Here is a 7,572-nt window from a genome sequence, read left to right as displayed (position 1 = left end):
CATAATTATCAATATTGTGGATGTGATAAACCTATTTTTTTAAGTGTACTACAATTGACTTAATTCACTTGTTTAAAACTTCATTGACCACACATTGTTGTTAACAACATACAACTTATTTTGTTGATATCTTTTTTCTTTGTTTTCATAACTTGGTAGAGGTTCAAACAATGCCTTCTTAAATTTAGCTCTATAATTCTAACATTCTTATCAAACAAAGTATACTTATCACCACTCTAAGAAAAACATGTTAAATGAAGGATACAAACGAGAATGCTTGTACTTGAATCTATAATAACATGTACCTTGGTTTATTTAGTTAGACTAAACTAACATATTCATTCGTTAGATTAAAAATGAATCTTTGGGATAAGACCTTAATAAGTTGTGATTCAATATAATTATATACACTTTTAATATGTTTTGCAAATTAAATATGAAATTAACAAATGGGGTCTTTTGAAAGGAAATTTGACGAAATTGATGTGTTCCATTACTTGTCATTTCATTGATTACTATTATTACACCAACAAAAAATTTATTCTCTTCTAAAATTTTCTTTAAGGAGATCTTGAATATTCTTTTACATTCTTTTATGTCATACTGTTAAAAGACTGACTTATGTATGACCTGAACAAATAATGTTTGGCTTTATGATCTTTGTTTGTGTGTTCTTTTAAGTGTTGCATCTACGTACCAATCAATCCAACTGAGCGTTTTAAAATTAGTGTCAACTAAAATTCATAGATATTGACATGAAGAAGATTTTCTATCAACTCACTCATATATAATCTAAGGCATTGGAGAGAGTGATTTTTTTGTTAAAATTTTTGTATCACCTAGCATTATCTTCTAATTAAATTGGAACTTAATAATATATACTTAATGATATTATATAACTTATAAGATAGATGAATCATTTTATTAACTTACAAGGACTCTAACAAAGGATTCAAAGATGTAATAAATACCTTTTCATCTCCTAATTTGTAATAAAATTAAAAAAGCTTATTTTGACTATCTAATAAACTATCTAAAGAAATCTCCTACTAGGTAAATGACCCAAATAGTCATATCTGAATATTCGACACTTGTCCTCTTTTGTGGGTTTTTTGTCATGTAATTCTTTCTTGCTTAATGCAATTTCATGTTTAGACAATGTCCTATATGCCTCGATTCTTGTGCAAACGAGGTAGATAAGGACGTGATGGCATTTTTGTGATTTCGAACAACTTTTATGCCTCGGTTAACCAAACAACCAAGGCCTATGCATGTTTATGCCTCGGTTATGAATTCAACCGAGGCAGTAACGCTGCCAGAAACTCACACTTTCCTGTTTTTTTTAAAATTCAAAAATAATTGGGCAGTTTTATGCCTCGAGTCCCATTGAACCAAGGCATATAATGGTTTACTACAGCGGGTTGTTTCACCCGAGGCCTATCAATGCCAGAATTTTTCTACATCGCTGTTTTTTTTTTGTGTGAGTATATGCGTCGGTTATTCACTAAACCAAGGCCTATGCATGTTTATGCCTCGGTTTTAAATCAACCGAGGCAGTAAGGCCAGTTAGGTTTTAAAAACCCAAATTTGCTGCATTGTAGATGCATCTTATACCTTCGAAAATCAGCGCTGCCTGTGCCTCCACATCGTTCCGCCACCACTGTTTTGCGCCTTCATCGCACCGATTGGCCATCAAATTGGCCTTTCTTGTTGCTCCTTCGTTGTCGGCGTGAGAGTGAGCTTCATGGTGGTGTCCCTAGCGGGTTTCGTCAACGCGTGTTACCGGAACACGTTTCTGATCCGGTTGTACCTGGTGGTGATGTTCATGGTGATTGCGGTGCTGATCGGCTTCATCATATTCGCGTACGTGGTGACGGACAAAGGGTCGAGTCGGCGGAGGGTGATGAACCAAGCGTATTCGGAGTACTACTTGGAGGACTATTGGAAGATAGGGTCATGCATTAGGGATTCCCATGTGTGTGCGAGGATGGGGAGAACCATTAATGGAGTTCCTGAAACGGCGAGGATGGGGACTATTAGACACCTCACACCTATTCAGGTATATGCATTAATCATCACTTTTCTTTCCTTTTCCTTCTCTATTCACTTCATTTTCTTTCTTTTATGTTTTTGTTTCTTCAATATTCTAGACCAAGCATATATAAATATATAAATCTTTATTGCACAGTAAAGAAACTAACAATTTTACCCAACAAAAATAGATTCATATTTCTTTTTGCTTCTTAGAAATTTCAGGTTCCACAGTTGCCTCGTTGATGGCTCGAATGTAGTGGTGAGGCCGCATGGGGAGAGCGTTAGGGCGTGGATGAAGAGAAGGTGAGTTGTGGAATTTGAGGGTGTAGTTGAAACGTGGAAGTGAAATGAACGTTGGGTTTTTGGGCATTGAAATGCGTGAAACAGAAGCAGCAGTTGCGACTCTCAAAGGGACAACCATTGTTGCTTTTTTCTGTGGTTGTGTTCGAATTTTTCTTTTCTTTTTTTAAAGGGTCATATGCCCCGATTGAAATAGAATTGAGGTAATAAATGTATCTTTCTACGGCGGTTAAAACAGACCCGAGGCAGTAAATATTAAATATGCCTCAACCGAGGCATAAAGTACTACCTTTTTACCTCGGCCGTATATGCCTCAGTTGTGGACTCGAAGCCAAAAGCTGGAAATAACCGCTGTCATTTCCCTTTCATGCACTAGTGTGATGATCTTACCATTATGCTTTGCCAAGGATTTGGATTTTTGGATCTTACGCTCCATTACTGTTTTAGATATTTCGGTATTTGTCTTCCAAAATCAATTTTTGAGAATGGCACAAACACTATTTCTAAGAGACTTGATGATGAACATGTCTGAGTTGGTCAGAATGCTTCCGTTATTTTAGTTTGATTTTTGGCTGGACGAAGCTATGCATTTAGTGGTTGGATTGAAGAACATGTATCTGTTATAATGAACCAGGTAACGTATTTGGAATCTAGTTTTTTTTCGTTTATTTTATACTCTTTCAACTTGTATTTTCTGATTGATTTATTTCTTTGATTTTTTTTTTGTAATGGTTGAAAGTTTGTTCTTTGATGGTGTTTTCGGATTATGGTTTGAGCTTTGTAGTGTCATTGATGTATATTTCTTCATTTTATTGTATCTGAAAACTATTATGTGTTTGTCTTTTTTTTTTTTGTTAACGTTTCAGGGTTTTATTATCCTTCATTTGGTTTCTCTAGGTTAATTTACTATTATGTACATCAAGAATCTTTGAACCCATGATATTTTCGAGGCTATTGTCTTCCTGTGTTTTTGAATGTACTTTCTCCATCTCCATGACAGCAACATTGTGCAAGTAAAAGAGTTTAAAGGATTCAAAATTCAAAATGCCTTTTTTCTAATCAAAGAGTTTTTTTATGCTTATTATTCGGTTAACATCGATTGAACGTAAGGTATTGTTCAAAGTCAATAGCTTGAGTTCTCCTTCTTCTTCGTCAAAGCTTCTTCTTCTACATTTTTGTTTAACCGAACTATGTTTTCGTCTTTGTAAGTTTTCTTCATTAAAAGGGTCTTCTTTTGCTTCTTATTCGATAAACATATGTTTTTAGGTATTCTTCAACCCAAAGTTTGCTTTTTAAGGTATCTTCGTTTTCGCTGTTTAGACATTTTAATTTTTCTTGTTTCCCTATTTGATTTTAAGTTTGATTTCGATAATTTTTTTTATTTTTTTTGTTCTAAAATCTAAGATTAAAGGCCTTTGGGTCGTGTGAGAATTGGGAATATCTCCCAAAGGTCCTTCTAGGGTTTAGTTGTCGAAGTTGCCGCTATTGTTGCTCCTACAATATCTATATATTTTCTTCTAATTCTTACTTTTGTATATGAAAAAAGATGAATTACTTTGTTTTAATATGTTGAATTTCTAATGCTAAGACAAACGAGATTGCCATTGTAAGTTTTTGAATTTCTTATTACGAATGTACAATTAATATATTTAGACAATTTTTGTTTATTAAGTTTGTGCTTTGATAATCCAATGTTTTGTGTAACTATTGGTTTGTTGTGCAGTACATTGCAATTAAGCCTTTGGATGATAGAGTACTGATAAAAGTTAAGGAAGCAGAGGAGAAAAATAAAGGTGGGATTTTGCTTCCCTCAACCACCCGAACAAAGTCTCAAAGAGGATGAGGTGGTTATTGTTGGTGAAGGAAAGACAGTTGGGAAGACAAAAGTAAATGTTAGTGTGAAGGTAATGTTGTTTCTATGTTGGAGGTCTTTAAACCTTTAATGGTTTGTGTTTAATTTTTTGGGAAAATAATGAGGTTGTCTCTTATTGATACTTTGATGTGATGTGTTGTCTTTATACAGATTGGTGAACAAGTTGTATATTTGAAATACATTGGTATTGAGGTAGAATTCAATGGTACAAAACATCTTATTGTGAAGGATTATGACATTGTCAGTATCCTTGAAACTAATGACATCAAGATCTTAAACCCTTGAATGATGGAGTCCTTATAAAGGTATTTCCATTTCTTATTCCATTTTTTGGATCTTTAAGTGGGGAGTGATATTATATCATTTGGAAACCATGTTTGTAACCATATAATATAATTCTCTTTATGTATTTAGGTTGTGCTCAAATGGTAAGTTATGTTAATCTTCTTATCCATATAAGAGCAGCATCGAAAGGCATTATGGCCTTTGGGAGGCATCAATGTTTTTTTTATTTTTGCATTGTGGTCTCTCTAATTGATTAAATATTGAATGCAGGTTGTTGAAGCCGAGGAAAAAACTCCTACTAGTTTGTTACTTACTAAGGCAACAAAGGAGAAACCTTCTGTTGGAATGGTATGCACTCATATAATGCTCTCACACTTTTCTTCGATTCGAAAAGATATTCTAGCTATATCACTAATTAAGAGGATTATACTTAGGCCCAATTTATCTATATCAATTTTATTCCATCTTTTTTTTCATCATGCTCATCTATCAGTATAGCACTTTGCTTTTTTATCTGATTCCCATTATTTCATCTTTTACTATAATAATCTATTTCCATTGTGACATTCATTATGACATAGATATAAAAGGTTAACTATGCGTTAAATCCATATTCGGTTATGGCTCATTATTTGTGGTTTAGGGTTCAAATGTTGAATAAATGTTTTTCTTTTCGTATTTTGGTTCTTACGTTCAAGTTAATGGTTTGAAATTATCTTTTCTTTTGTGCTATTTTAAGTTTGTTGAGTTAAGCATCGAAGAGTTTAGAGAATGAACTAAGATCATTTTGTTAGATCATCTCTTTCTTAAACATTTTTCCCATGTTAACCAAATCAAAAAGCATTCTGGTGTCTTTCTAGAAGAGGTCAATGTGTGATGGTATAATTTGTAGACTTTGACTGATTGATATGCTTTCCTTGTTTTATTTAAAGACCTTTAACTATTAATGAAAATCAGAGTAGAAATTTATTGATATGCTTTCCTTGTTTTATTTAAAGACCTTCAACTATTAATGAAAATCATAGTAGAAATTTATGGAAAAGGAAAATGCTCCTACCTTGGCAACATCAAGGAAATATAAAGTCAAGTATAATGTATATGGTTCTTACAAGATATTCACAATATTATGCATTTTATGCGTTTATCATATAATTGACAAATATTTGGTATTTTAAAATTTTATTTTTAATGCAAAATGACGTTTTGGTTAAGAATCAATGCTCTTATGACGGATAGCTTGTTATGAGGGCAAAGTCATTTTTTAGTTAATTATTTTAATAATATTATTATAAAATACATGCGGATATTGACTACCAGTAATTTTTTTTTATCGGCAAAGAATAAGAATATATAAATGTGTGCGAGACAAAAAGGTATCTCAACCCATATACAAAAAGGAGTTCTTATTGTAGATACTATAAATAAAACACAAACTTCCTATCAAAGACTATGAGAGAAATAGTTCCTAAGCTAGAAAGTTCCCTCCTTGTAACAATGCAATTATAAGTTTTGAGAGCAGTCGCACGAGTGTTGATGAATGCTTTTGTTTGGTCATGTCAAATGTGCCTATGAGGCTTTGCACTTCAAAAACACAAACATCATTTAAACCACAATTACTCTACAACCTCTCATTGGGATCTCCACCGCTATTGTACACAACTTTTGAGTTGCTATAAAGGACACTACAACAACCTTCCTTAATCAAGAGAACAAGATGTTGCAAAAGAATCCAAGCCACTATGACCAATTCATTTTTCCCTACAAAAGCTAAAAACTAAAGGAGGGAAGGAGACTTGTGTCCTTGTTAAGCAAACAAGATGTTATTTAACCCAATAAATTACCTCTAAACGTTAGATTATATTCAACCTTAACAAAATGACATAAGTAAGCCTCATATTTTATGCCTTATTTCCATTCCCACTTCCCTAAAGCCTACTGTTAAAGTCCCCATTTCCAACCACCAAAACCTACTATTAGCAAAAGTCCCGATGAGTAAATTATATATTTCTTGGAGTTCGACTGTCGTTCAAGCTAATTTGCACTTATATGTTATGTTCCATTGCTAACAATAACTTTACTTATCTATCGAGCTATAGATTTTATGCATATAATAGGGTTTAAGCACCAGTTAGAGTACGTGAAATTTGCCTTCAGATATTTGTATTTAATCCATACTCAAACCTTTAACTGTGCCATGCAGAAAATCTCTTCTGCATCTACTGTCATATTCTTGAAGATAACATTGTTCCTATGGCTCCATAAAGTCCATATGATTGCTACCCACAAGCACCTCCATATTCTATTTCCTTTTTCATTAATTTACATTAGACAGAAATGTTGGAAGTTCTTATTGGCTTAGTTATAGATAACAATACTTATCCCAACCCAATTATTACACATATTTCATGCAGTCATGTTATCTTACAAGTAAAGAACAAATTATTAGCAGATTCCTTCGTTGATCCACACATGGGGCAAAGATAATACTCTAACAATATTTCCCTTTTTCTTAAGTTTTCTTTTGTTGCAATACGATTTAAAAATATCCTTCACACGAAATGTTGAGCGGCAGGTAAAGCCTTCACTTTCCAAAATGAGTTATACAACTCAAAATCTTTTGGCTCGCAATTGTTTTGAAACTTTTTATATGCTTCTTTTACTGAAAATTGTTTCCTTTCTTTATCCTTCCATAACAACTCATCCCTATTTTGAGTAATTAGTGTTTTTAGCGTTAAGTGTTGCAGTAGTGCCACAACTTGAGGTTTTTTCCATTATTGTGGCCTCCATTCTATTTTGCATTCTCACTTATTTTGTATCCACTCACTTTGCTGTCCCAAAGTAGTTTGTTGTCATTTTGCATTTAAGTATAATCTAGGGTATTTATACATGAGGGGTCTCCAATCCATTTGTCTTTCCAAAATCTTACTCTTATCCCCTACGAGTAATATAATATTTTAAACACAATATAGACGATAAAAAATTATAACATTTTGAATGTGTAATTTGATTAGGTTTCATTGGCTACCCTTACAAGTCCTTGACTTTTGAATGTCTGTTGTGTTATACTTTGACAGAGGCCT

At 33.1% G+C, this 7,572-nt stretch overlaps 1 pseudogene; it reads left to right on the top strand.

Annotated features, from left to right (window-relative positions):
• The first annotated feature begins 2,003 nt into the window (after positions 1-2,003).
• On the top strand, positions 2,004-5,153 carry LOC114174497 (20 kDa chaperonin, chloroplastic-like; annotated as a pseudogene).
• Positions 5,154-7,572: the final 2,419 nt, after the last annotated feature.

The sequence above is a fragment of the Vigna unguiculata genome, chromosome 2 (genome assembly GCF_037176805.1).
Source record: "Vigna unguiculata cultivar grain cowpea cultivar isolate G323 ecotype 2 chromosome 2, ASM3717680v1, whole genome shotgun sequence".
NCBI lineage: Eukaryota > Viridiplantae > Streptophyta > Magnoliopsida > Fabales > Fabaceae > Vigna > Vigna unguiculata.
Note: the sequence above shows the minus strand (reverse complement) of the source record. Positions and strands in the feature narration are given on the sequence as shown.